At 40.0% G+C, this 13,650-nt stretch overlaps 1 long non-coding RNA gene across 1 annotated transcript in view; it reads left to right on the forward strand.

Moving 5' to 3' along the window:
- Positions 1-780: 780 nt before the first annotated feature.
- The window catches only part of LOC117027177 (uncharacterized), a 169,228-nt gene continuing 156,358 nt past the window's right edge, over positions 781-13,650 (forward strand). Inside the window, exon 1 of the long non-coding RNA XR_004423877.1 lies at positions 781-973. This is a non-coding gene — a long non-coding RNA (uncharacterized LOC117027177). The remainder of the gene's footprint in view (positions 974-13,650) is intronic.

Here is a 13,650-nt window from a genome sequence, read left to right on the forward strand (position 1 = left end):
TATTGGGTGTCTTATGCTCAGTGGGATTCTCTTGGCTCAATGTCAGTATTTGAATCCTTATTTTTTCGTGTTCCCTCACCCTATTGGAGAGCCCATGAGGAGCGGGCGCTTGTCCACCTTTTTCTCCACCATCCGCCAGCACCCACTGTGCACAGTGCCTGGCACATAGTAGTTACTCACGTAAATATCTGTTGAATGAATTACTATTTGTTGAAAAACTCTTGAGTCTTTAATAATTTATGTACAGAGTAAATTATGAGTTAACATATCTAGTTTGGTCAACAAAATATTTCACACTGCGCAATCAGTGGAGTAGGAGGGAATGACAAAAGGATCTTTTGAAGTTGAAAAAAATGTAGGGATTATTGACCTCGACCGTGGTTTACAATACGAAGCTGAACTTTTACAAGAACTTGCCTTCCGGGGTTTTGATTGCGTGGGTCTGAGATGGTGGTGCATGTGCTTCCCAGGTGATGCTGAAGTGACTAGGTCAGTAGGTTTGGGTATAGCAAGTATGGATCCCTTTTTGTTCTCATTTTTTCTGTTTTTCCATTTCGTTCACACTTTGAGTGATGGGAGCTGACTACCTACCTCACAGGGCAGGCTGCCCAACCCATTGTAAGAACAGCAATAATATAAGAATTACACCAATACAATGACCATATATTGAGCACTGCTTTATGTGCCAGGCATTATACGTATGTTATTGGGTCCAAAGGCTGGGCATTATTTATCCCCATTTCACAGTGAAAAAAAACGAAACGAGATGGTGAGCGGCAGGGCCAGGATTCCAACCACCCCAGCTTGTCTGCCCACGTGCTTCCCGGGGATCCGGAACTGGTCCCGAGCAGCGGGGGCGGGGCGGGAGTGACTCCTGGGGAGGAGGAGGAAGGGAGGAGGCTCGCCACGTCGCCGGCCCGGCCCAGACTCCAGACTGCGCTCCGCCCAGCCCTCCAGGACCTCCCCATAGAAGGTAAACCCGGGCAGGATCCCATGAGGGCTGGCGGGGCCTGGCGTCCTGCTGGTTTCAGTTTCTGAAGAGTGGAGCCCTGAGCAAACACGGGCAGGGAGGAGGGTTCTGGAAGCCTTCCCAACAGATAAGCAGATTAACTCCCGGCGGCCTGGGAGCCACCCACGTGGGAACGGGCGGGTTACCAGCGCGCGGCCTCCCTGGCAGCCCCACAGTCTCTGCAGGCAGGCAGGCGCCCCTGGTTCTCAGAGCCATCTGAACCCCAACAAGGCACACACTGGCCCGAGCAGACGCCGCGACTTCGGGCAGACCAAGGTCCAGTTCCAGTCGGGCTCTCTCCAGGACTTGTAGGCGGGGAGGGGAGGCTGTGGGGGCGCCCCAACCTCACCCTCCAAATATGGACGTATCTTCCTGCTTCGGCGTGCCTCTTCCTCCCTCCCTGGGGCGTTCCAACGTATTAGCAAACCTCTTAGAATGTTTGTTTTCTTTCTGAGAAAGAAGCTGAGGGACATTGCCAAGACCAGCATGAACTCCAAACACAGGGCATTCTCTGCCGATGGGACATTTTCCGGGACAGACAAACCTGGGTCTGAATACCAGTCCCACCACTTCCTAGATGGGTGACCTTTGTGCAAATTTCTTAATCGCTTTGAGCCTCATTATCCTCTTCTATAAAATGGGGGTAATGATACCTGTGTTTAAGATACGTTCTGAATAGATTAGATAGAGATAGATTATACATATTAAGTACTTAGTGCATCAATCAATGGCAATTAACATTATTATCAATTATATTGTTATGAATGACTAATCATGACACTTAGGATTATTACTAATGTTACTGTGAGCATAAGTGTAAAAATAGGCTCAATTAAAATTTTTTACTGAGGGAAATAGTTTTATGAGGAGTAAATAAAGAAGGAGCAATAACACTGGGTCAGGAAGTATATCCACATGATCTTGTTTAATATTCAAACAGCTTCATAAGGTAGGTGTTACTATCCCCATTCTACAGATGAGGAAGCTGAGGCTTCTGGAGGTTAAGTACCTTGCCCACATACCTTGTCACATACTGAGCCAGTGCCTGGTGTCCTGGCCTCCTCCTTCACTGTGCCCCTGAAGCCCCAGCCACTTCAACACCTGCCTGCCTCAGCAAAGGTGCCTCTATCTGCAGGGAATTCCTTCCCTTCCCTGATTCTCATTAACTTGGAGGAAAACAAGTCAGCTGTGGAAACGATAAAGGTCACCTCCTCCAGGCCGCTTTCCAAATTCTCTCCCCCTCTCCTGGTAGAACTAAACCTTCCCTCTTTTGTTCTCCCAGTGCCTGGAGCAGGTGACTGCACACCTGTGTGTGTGTGTGTGTCTCCACTAAGTGTGCTCCTCTGAGGCGGGCATTCGACCTTCGACCTTTTTCTCGCTTTGGGAGGGTCAGTGTAGTGTTGTGGTTGAGTACCTGGGTTTAGAAACCCAACTGCTCAGGCTCACATCTTGGCTTTAGTACTTGCTGGCTGTGAGTCTTGAGTAAGTAAGACTTAATCTCTCTCTGCCTCACTTCCCTTATCTGTAAAATGTAGATAAACAAAATAAAATCAGCCTCATGGGTTGCTGTAAGGATTGAATGAGTTAATATACATAAAATACTGTGACTGTCCAAGTGATAGGTATCCAGTGAATGAAGACAGCATCACGAAGTTCCTGAATTTTGCTTATTAACGGAAAGTAAAGCAAAGGAAGAATGTTACAGAGTTAAGAACGCGGGGTAGGCGTCAGGAGATCTAAGTTCTTGTATGGGATCTGTCTCTGTCTTAATGTGTGGACATGGACCTGTCCCTTCCTCACTCTGATTTCTTCTGCACAATGAGAAATTTGGCTCCAAGAGCCGGAGGATCTGTGAAGGGTACTGTCCAGTAATATTAATGACCAGTTCTTTGCCTGTAGGACTTTTACTCGTGTAATACAACGCTCCATGTTAGAAGTCATATTCAGAAATAAATGACTGGCTCACCAATGGAATCGCAAAGCTTGACCAGTGGTTGATAATTGTACTAACAATGATTGCCGCCAGCTTTCACTGAGCATGTACTAGTGCCTGGCATTGAGTCAAATGCCATTTATTATCCTGTTTATTTTTCCCAAGAACCCTGTAAAGAAGGGACTGCTATAATCCCCATTCTACCGATGAGAAAAACAGAGGCTCAGAGGTTGTAAGTAGTTGGACAGGGAGTAGGATCCTCATTTGTCTGGCTCTATTCCCTGCCGCCTGTAAGAATCCTCTCCAGAGCATGTCCTCCGCGGCCATGGAGTCTGTTATCTTTCAAACCAGTCCATTATTAAGCATCCTGAATATCTGGAAAGGGTAAACATGACATTTTTACATTAGGACTTGGACTCTAGGCAGACATGATTTGGGTAGAGGGTAGAAGGAAGGGAGAATATAAATTCCCCCAAGGGAAGTCTTCTGGAGTTTACAACAGGGTGGTCAGAAGACAGAAGCCTCTACTCTCTCTCACCTCTCTGGGCCTGGCTCATTTCCCTTATCCAGAGTCCTGCCTGGGGATAGAGCTGGGCATGCTAAGATCTTCCGATATGGCCTATTTGGGGATTGGACTAAACTCAAAGCATTGGAAATTTGTGTCTATAATCACCAGTCAAATTCAGATACATTTCCTTGGAGATGGTGTCTGGGGCACAGTGGGTCAGGGAATGTTTGGAACACATCAGGGCTGCAAAACTGAAGGGAGAAGTTGCCTCTGGTGCAACTGACTTTGCCTGGCTTTGTTCGGCTTGCTCTCTTTTCAAAAACAAATATCCTGCTTAAATAGTTCCAGAGACATCCTTCTCAACAGGATGGAATCCAAACTCCTTGGGGTGGCATTCAAAGCCCTTCACCATCTAGTCCCACCTTACTCATTTAGCCTCTTCTCCCACCATATTCCCAATCCCTTTCCCAGCAGAGAATGCTGCGCAGTTCCCTGAATACTCCATGCTTGTGCTTGCCTCCACGCCTTTGCTCTGCTCTTCCTTCTGCCCATGGCATGCCAACAGAGATCACATCTCAGTGACAGTAGTCCTGTCTTAGAATGTTGGATTTCCTCTTCCACTTCCAGGACGCTTCCAAATAGTGCCTGCAAAGAGAGGATCTTTGCTGCCTCTGGATTTGTAACTAATCACACAAATAAATCAAGGAACATCAAATGGAAACATTGAGAGTTAGGGCATTGAGTGGGTCCCCAAAGCATTGTGGAAAAACCAAAACTCGTTAGACCGAATGAATCCGTGTGGTATGGAAAATCTGGTGTTACTACACAACTAATTGAAGGATGATACAAGAATGGGCTCCTTAGTTTGGACAATTTGTTCACTGTGTTGATGTTATGCCAGAGTCCAACAACAGGACTAAAAGGCATTGTTAGGGGAACCTCTACAACTTGTTCAGGAAGTTAGCCAGGGTACAGAAGCCACCCCTGGGGCATTTTAACATTACGTTTCATCACAGGTTTCCGTGTGTGGAATAAGATTCACAGCCCTTTTTTTTTTTTTTCACATTAACAAAAGATGACTATATGATCTCGTTTGCCCAAGAAGTTTTATTGATTTTCACCCAATGTCCTAACATAATTATCAGTAGTTCCCCTTTTATTAGCAAGTATCCCAGTGTGGAACTTAAATTATATGTCACTCTAGCAGTAGACAATCAAACAAAAGTTTGTCTAGGTGGTTGCTTTTCTAAGGCCTTGCCATCTGTTGGATGCCAGTCCACTCTCCCAGATCCAGCCTTTGTCCCTTCCTCTGTGACAGAATTAGTAGTTTTCCTACACACTCGTATGGCACTGGGTACTTACCTTTATTCACTTTTTCTCCCCAGAAGCATTGGGCCTCCTCCCCGAGGACCACACTACTTTCTGGGTGTTTCCATGCACAAGTCCTAGACATAGTAGGCTCTTAGCAAGAAGTGGTGGACTGAATTATTTTGGAAAAAAAAATATTCCCCCAGAGGTTTTTGTTTTGCTTTATTTGCTGTCATATAAAGAAAAGAAAGAGAGAGAGAGAGAGAGAGAGAGAGAGAGAGAGAGAGAGAGAGAGAAAGAGCGAGAAAGAAAGAAAGCGTCATAAGCATGTGTTAAGCCTTATTATACCTGAACACTGAAAAGTAGATATGAAACACAAAAATCTTCAAGAGGAAAGTGAAGAAATGTTTAGAAAAATGACAAATGCCCAAACATAATTTTTTTATTGTTGTTATTAAATGTTAAAGCTGTGTCAAGCCTCTTCGATAATTCTTTAAATTTGGAATTTGAATAGCGCAAATTTGAATCTGCACTAAAAAGAATTACACTTTTTTCTTTCTACTCTTCTATTTTTTTTTAAAAAATTGCAGTATTACTTGTTCTTGAACAAGTACCTTTTTTCTTTAGTAAGTATGTATTACATATTAACTAGCACAGGTTTTATTAGAAAAGATACAAGTTTGAAAAAATCATTTTCTTTGAGACATCATTTAGATAAATTATTTTCTTTTGTATTCCAAGTGCGGGTGTGTTGGGGAGGTGGGGGCGCATGCAATCTAAGAAACTGACAGAGGCCCAAAGATTTAAGTGAGCCTGAGAGCCAGTAAGTGGCAAAGTTGGTTTTTGGACTCAGTTTTCTGAATAGGTCTCTTGATCCTTGTACAACGACCCTCTAATGTTTTGGACAGACCAAGGGCATTTGAGCAGGCACACTCTCATCTGGTCATAACTGCAGTTAGACTGTGAGCTCCATGTCTCCACTGGGCTTATGTGGATGAAGTTCAACTGTACAGCCGCACATTCAAAGGAGTCAAGGAGGAAAATTGTGCATGGATTAGGGTTTGCATCATGGGCCCTGGAGTCAGGCAAGCTGGGGTTCAGATCCTGATTTCCCATTTACTTGCTGCTTGCTGCCCTTAGTCAGGTGGCTTAGTTTCTGTGGCTTAGTCTCTGAGGCTTAGTTTCTCTATTTTCCAAGTGGGGATAACAGTGTGTTTTGTTGTAGGATTTGGTGAGGTTTAAATGAAATAGCATATGTAAAGCACTCACCAGTTTCTGGAAGTGGTAAACATTTAATAAATTAAAGGCATTATTAGAATTATATTAATACAGTGGTGTCCAAAAAATGTATACAAGTGGACACTGTGGTCAACATTGCTCAAGCAGTGGTTTGCTGTAATCAGAAGTGTCTGGAGGCTGATGGTAACCACTTTGAGCAGCTCTTGTCATTGCAGAAGTCAAACGTGACTTGTATTCATCTTTTGTTATTGGTATATATTATTACAATTTTAATAATTTTTTTCCTTTCTTAAAATGTGTATACCTTTTTTGGCACCTTTCGTATATTAATATTATATCACATATTATAATATATCCTTATAATTATATATTAGAATTAGTATAATAAGTATTTCTACTCTACTACCAAAGCTTGCACTGAAGGAGAGCTTATGGATTTCACATAGGAACTATGCAGAGAGTTCTTCTGCCTTAACATTTGGATGTCAGTCCCACAAGCAACTTGACCTAAGAAATCTGTTTCTGAGGAAGTGGTGATTGAAATTAGAATAGTATGTAGAGAGCCTATGTGACTGGTTACCCTGTCATCAGGCATTTTCCCGTGTTCCTAAATTTTTTGATACCAGTTTTATTTATTTATTTTTTTTGGCTTGGTCTTTGCAAAACTTCCTGGTGGGTAGGTTTAGTCATCCTTCCTACCAGTTTGCAAGAGTCCATTAGAAAGCTGGAGATCATTTAAAAATGTCCTGCTGTGTCAGAAAATGGAAAAAAGAAGGAAGATGGCTCCTTATGTTCATTCTCTTGAAACGTTAGCTACTAGTTCTTTATTTTTTAAATCTTTCATGGTGATTTTCTTTTCCTCTTTTTTTTTTTTTTTTTTTTTTGCTTTTCCTTCCCCCCCTACCTCCACAGACCTCTATTTACCATTGAAAACAAAAGCAACCTTGATCCTGGCATCTATACTAAAGAAATCCATTCATTCAAGCATTCACCAATTCATATGATATATATTATTTTACTGAATACCTACTTCATTCGGTATTATGCTGAGCACAAACATGAAGCTCACATAAACTGAATATAAACAGACCTGGGTTCAGACTACAGCTTCTTCAGCTCCTATAGATTCGGTCCCGGGCAGATTAGCAACTTACCCTCTGAACCAACTCTTTCTCTCAAGCGCCCTTTTGCAGCCATGGCATCACCATCGTCTCCCTGTCCCAGTTCAGAACATGGGAACGATTTTATTCTCCTCGTTAAACTTCTCCCTCACATCCACTCAGTCCTTCAGTGATACATGATTTAATTCCTAAATATCTCGAATGTGTCTTCACTGTCGCCTCCAATCCATTCAACAGCTATTCACTGAGAGCCTGCTGTATCCCAGGCGCTCTGCTGGCCACGAGCATACCTGTCGCCGAGGAGCTACCTGACTGGCCAGGTACACTCCTACACACACAATTCCCCTACAGTGAATGTGTGTAATGATAATAAAAGCCTACTTTTACTGCACACTGAATTACTGCTAGACGCTGTTCTAAGTGCTTTATACGAATTAAACCATTTAATCATGACAATGACCCTAAAAGATAGGTATTATTATTATTATTATTTTATTATTATTATTATTTTAGTTTACAGATGAGGAAACTGAGACAACAGAGTGAATAAGCAATTAGTCCAAGGTCACACAGCTAGTTAGCAGTGGAGGCAGGATGCCGTGGCTTAAAAAGCCACCTTCAAAGCCATTGCTGTTAACCACCACTGAACTCTGCCTGGCTTGAGGACATCAAGGTTTCAGGGCACCAGGGGAGGAGCTTCTAACAGGACTGAAAGTCTTTCTTTGAGCTGCTGTCTTTAATGCTGAACCCTAAAATGTGAGTAGGGTTTATCCAGAGCAATCCGTTCATCCTCTCTGTTTTTCCCCCCCCAGTGTGGGCCCTCACCTTGACTGGTTAACTCTTCATTGGTCCCACGTTCTTGTTAGTCCATTCTTCCCATGTGTGCCACAGTGAGCTTTTCATCAAATATGAACATATAATTCCTCTTGTACTTACGTTTTAGAACGTCTTTTCATCATCTACAGGAGAAAGCCTAAACTAGCTCCCCTCTTTGCTCCTAGCTGCCCTGGCCTCAGCCACAACACACCTTTTGTGGTCCCGAGTGCCACACACTCACTTCTTCCTCTGTCCATGTCAAATCCCACTCCTTCAGCCCCTGTGGACCCTTGCACACTCGACTCCTTTTGGGGATGCCTTCTCGATCCCACAGGCAAAGTGAAGTACTGTCAACAGTATGCCCATCACAAAAGCCCATCACGAGTATGCCCATGCCCAAATACTCTTATTTTAGCTTCTCCCACTGCATTGGAGCAGTTGACTTTTGAGTCTGTCTCGTTCCATACACAGTAAGCCTCTTGAATAATTCCCAGCTCCGAACAGGGCCTGACACCTAGTGAAGAATGCATGAATGAGTACCTAAAGGAAAGAGGACTGAGAACAAGGACAGCATCTCTGTCTTTTTATTTGTTGCAGTTCATAGTACAGTGCTGAGGACACGGACGTGTCCAGTTAAGTATTGATTCTTCTCTTGCACATTGACAGGATACAATCAGAACTACGACAGGGTAAATGCCATCTGTGAAGTCAGAAACATACGAGAAAAGCACTGGGCAAGTGGCTAGGAGATCTGGGATTGTTGTCTAGGCCCTGTCACCAATTCACTGTGTGGCCTTGGATAAGATGTTAACTTCTCTGAGCCTCCATTTCCTCAGCTCTAATACTGCTGTGACAAGTCTAGGAATGGCATGGGGGCCGAAGAACTCTGTAGAGTGAGTGTCAATGGCATGCTTCCTCCAGCTCCTCTCCCATTAGGAGTCTAAGTTGGGTTTACTCAGTGCGACTGCAGGCCAAGGGGCAAGCCTTTCCCACCCTTTCTCTTCTTGGCCAGAGTCCAGGAAGATTTCCATCTGTACCTTGTCTGCAAGCCAGACTCTGAACCTAGAGTTTGGAAAAACAGGCAAATTATATTCGGCCAGGTGTATCCTGTCTATATACCGAGCTGTAAGGCCAAGTTTGTTCTTAGTATAAAGTGAGCACACACATGTGCATGCGTGCATGTGTGTGCATGTGCACGTGTGTGTGTATGTGTGTGTGTGTGTGTGTGTGATTTCATTAGCAGGGCACAGTTCAGGATAATAAAGGTAACTGTGGGGTGGTGGTGAGAGTTCTGAACTTGCCGTCAGAATATCTGGGACTTAATTCTACCACTGTCACTTATGTGCTGGGTGACATAGCTTATATTAACCTCTTGTAGGCTCCTTCCTTCATCTCTAATATGAGGGCAATGCATTTGCCACAAATTCACTGTAAAGATTAAATAAAAAAAAAAAATGTAAGGCAGCCGGCACAGTTCCTGGTGTGTGGTTATGTAGTACATAGATGTTGGCTTGTTGATTTTTATTAATAATAATAACAATAACAATAATGTCTAACATTTTCTAAATGCTTTCTATGCATCAGATTTTATGCTAAGCATTTCATATGTATTATATTAAGTTGCATTATAACTTTAAAAGATCGATATTATCCCATCTTAATGACAAGGAAACTGAGGCTTTCATAGGTTAAGCAGCTACTCCCATGTCACAACAGAGCTGGTAATTAAGGGAGCCGAGTCTCAGATGTGTATCTCTATATCCTAAACTGATGCATTTGGGACTTCCAGTGCAAATATGTCTCTTTAAGTCAACATTTTCCCCCTTGTCATACCAGGAAATTATACTAAAGACATAATACAAACAGGGAGAAAAAGCTAAAAACTCAAGTAATACAAGTATAATTACATAAGCATCTATGCAAAAATACACACTAAGAAAGATAATTTTATTGACTGAAATTGGTTTCTTAAGAAGAAGAGAACTAGCATAGTAATTGTGTCATGGCTTAGAGTAATGAACTAATAGATAACTGTCCAAAAAGTGGAGAGAACTAAAGGTGTAGTATAAAGATAAAATGATAACTACAGAACAGAAATACAAACCATCCCAACTAGCAGAAAAACTATACACAAAAATTACAAATCAGTTTATATAGCAAACGACATAGATAGATAGATAGATAGATAGATAGATAGATAGATAGATAGATAGATAGATAGATAAAGGCAGGCTAGCTAGCTTAACTTCTAATTCCAGCCAAGATGGAGAAGAGGGGTTGGGTTTCCTCTCCCACCTGAAACAACCAAAAAGACCAGACAAAATATATGAAACAATGCTTTTCAAGACACTAGCTATATGCAAATGAAAGACAATGATACCCCAAAGACAGGAAACAAATGAAGTGAGCCCTACAAGAGCCCTTGTTTACTATCTTGAGAGAGTTTCCAGGTTGTAGCATGAGGATAGAATCCAGACAGAGCCTAGAAGACTCCTCATGTTGAAGAGATGGAGCTTAGAGTTCAGAGAGACCAAGGCAGAAAGATTCATGGGACAGAGTACTAGAGAGGAAACAACCACACACTGAGAGAATGGTTGCATAGGATCATACATGTGTCAAAACTTACCAAAGTGTTCATTTTAAAGATATTCACTTTATCATATCTAAATTATACCTCAATAAAGTTGTTAGAAATATATATTACTTTAAAAATAAAATGTACAAGGTGTGAGCAAAACATATGGTGAATACTGCTGCTCGTAACATCAAGGTGATGTTAATTGTGTTTTTTGACCTTGATAGAATTATGCGAGCTGAGTTTGAACCCAGGAACATTACGGTGAACTCTGAATATTATAAGGGCTTCTTAGAGTGTTTGAGAAACGAAGTGCATGGAAAATGGCCTGAGAAATGGGCAACCGGTTTCATCCTCCAATGTTACAATACTCTGTGTCGCACATCGCTTCTGGTACAGCAATTTATGTCAAATAAAAACATTACAGTGTGTCCTCATCCATCTATTCACTAGATCTGGAACCGTGCAATATTTGGCTTTACCCCAAAGTCAAAATGACCATGAAAGGTAAATGTTTTGACTCGATTCGGGACATCAAGGCAGCCACGACAGTGCAACTAAAGACATTCACAAAAGAGGACTTCCAGAACTGCTTCAGAAAGTAGCAAGAACGATGGGATAAGTGTGTTCGAAGCGAGGGGGTGTATTTTGAAGGGAATTAATGATAATGTGTCTTTTACTGTAATACACTTTTTAAATTTAAACATTCACTGTATTTTGTGATCACACCTCATATATAAAGCTGAGAATATAGCATAAAATTTGATGACAGAAATATCAAACGCATCTCTTATATCAATAAGTATAAATGAGTTTTAACTCATGTACTGAAGGAAAAAGACTGTCAGACTGGATAACAAAACAAAATCCAAAATAATCCAGAAGGTTAAAAATGGGGGAAATGTGCAGCAGACAAATTCAAACAGAAGGAAAGCTGAAGTTGCCATTTCATATGAGAAAACGTTGAATTCAGGTTTAAAAAAAAAAATTAAACCAAACAAAGAAGTGTATTTTATAATGATAAAGTATGCAATTCACTATGAGACTGCAAAAATTTTGAAAATTTGTGCACCAAATTACATAGCAGCTGTATTCATAAAGCAGAAATGATAAATGCTATAAGAAGACATTAATGAAAATATATTGGGATGAAAATGTAATTTATCCTCTCAGTCCCTGATAGATCAAGTGGATGGATAAGTAAATAAATAAATGTAGCACATATCTAAATCACAAGTGTTAAGCAAATGTAATTAGTATATTTGAAACTGTGTATCCTGAAAGTGTTTTTTCAAATGCCCATTTTATACTCACAAAAATGTATCATATATAAGGTGCCCCAAACTCAAAAATTCCAAAATGAAGAAATACTTATGGTAATATTGTTTTCTTACAAAGCCATAAAACTAGAAATTTATAATAAAATTTTAAAAAATAAATTTAGGGATTTATGTACATCAGTTAAATAACTTTTGATTTAGACAGAATTTTTAACACATTAATAAAAATATTATGTATTAAAATCATGGGATCCTGCAAAAGCAATCTTAGTGGAAAATACATACCTCAATATTTAATATCAATTAAAAAATACAAAAACCAATGGGCCAAACATATGTCTAAAATATAGAAAAAGAAAAGCCAAATAAGTTATTGGAAAGCAGGAAATATAAATTAATGAAGAAAAAATGAAAAAAATAACTTAGAAAACAGGAAAATCAGATTAAATGGATGAATCAATTATTTTTTTAAAAAGACTAGTTCTTTCTAAAAAGTTAGTGTAATAAATGAACCACTGGGTTTCCTAATCATTGAAAAAGGTGGGAGGAGGTATATAGAAAGGGCAATTACTAAAAATTAGAAACACAAGGGTTGAACCATGAAGCATTAAATTAAAATAAATATATGAAGTTTCTTCACAAAGAAATTTTCTAAAAATCTGGATGAAATAGATAATTTTCAGGAAAATCTAATTTATCAAAACAGACAGCCTAAAAGATATAGAAAACTAAAATTCATTTGTATAGAAGAAACAGAAAGTAGTCAATGATATACCCCTTCCCCAAATTTTAGGCCTCGTTTCATTAGGAAGTCCTTCAAAACCTTGAAAAGAAATTAATGACAGTGCTATTTAAACTCTATCAGGTGACAGAATTTAAAAAGCGAAAAAACAAAAAACTTCAAGTTTTCTTTTTTTTTTTTTTAAGGAAGTGAGAATGCACTGATATCCAAAGCTAACAAAGATTGCATAAAGGATGGGTAGTATTGACTCAGAAGTTCTACATGACATAGTAACAAACAACAATAGAGCAATGCATTAAGAGAATACTACATCATGATAATGTTGGGTTTAATCTAATGCAAGGATGGTTCAATATAATTCAGGGTATTATGTATAAAAAAGGACAACCACATAATCATCTCCATAGATACTGAAGAAGCATTTTACAGTATCCAGCTGTTAACATTTTTATTTTTAAAAAGCCAATGAAATAAGGATAGTTGAATATTCCACACGTTAAATGCCTGTCTCAATCCAAAAGCTAACATTATGCAAAATGAAGAAACTGTAGTCCTTTGCTGTCCAAATGGTTAATCACTTTCCACCGGTAGCTATTAAATTTAAATTAATTAAAACGAATAAAATTCCTCAGGGTCCAGAGCCACGTTTCAAGAGTACAAGAGCCCTGCGTGGCTAGATGCAGCCTTGAGAGGTAGTCTCACTAAAGTATGCTCACTGTCACAACTACACTATACTAGACATATTAGTCAATGCAAAAAGATTAATAAATAATTTGAGGTATAAATATTAGGAAGTAGAAGATAAAACGATTGCAGCTTGCAGATAATATGGTTGTATACCTGGTAAACTAAGAGAATCAGCTAAAAGCCACCATAAGTTAATAGATCATTCATTAAGGAAGTAGCACACAAAATTAATATACAGAAATCAATAGTTTTCACATATGTAAACCACAAATAGTTAGAATGTCTGGCATAACCCCCCAAAATTCCATTTACAACATTAACCCATATATAAAATACCTAAGTGTGGACTTGATAAAAAATATGCAGCTGAATATGAAGAAAATGTAAATACTCTTGAACATCACAGTAGAAAACTTAAGAAGCTGTAATCTC

Source organism: Rhinolophus ferrumequinum, chromosome 9, assembly GCF_004115265.2.
Source record: "Rhinolophus ferrumequinum isolate MPI-CBG mRhiFer1 chromosome 9, mRhiFer1_v1.p, whole genome shotgun sequence".
Classification (NCBI taxonomy): Eukaryota; Metazoa; Chordata; class Mammalia; order Chiroptera; family Rhinolophidae; genus Rhinolophus; species Rhinolophus ferrumequinum.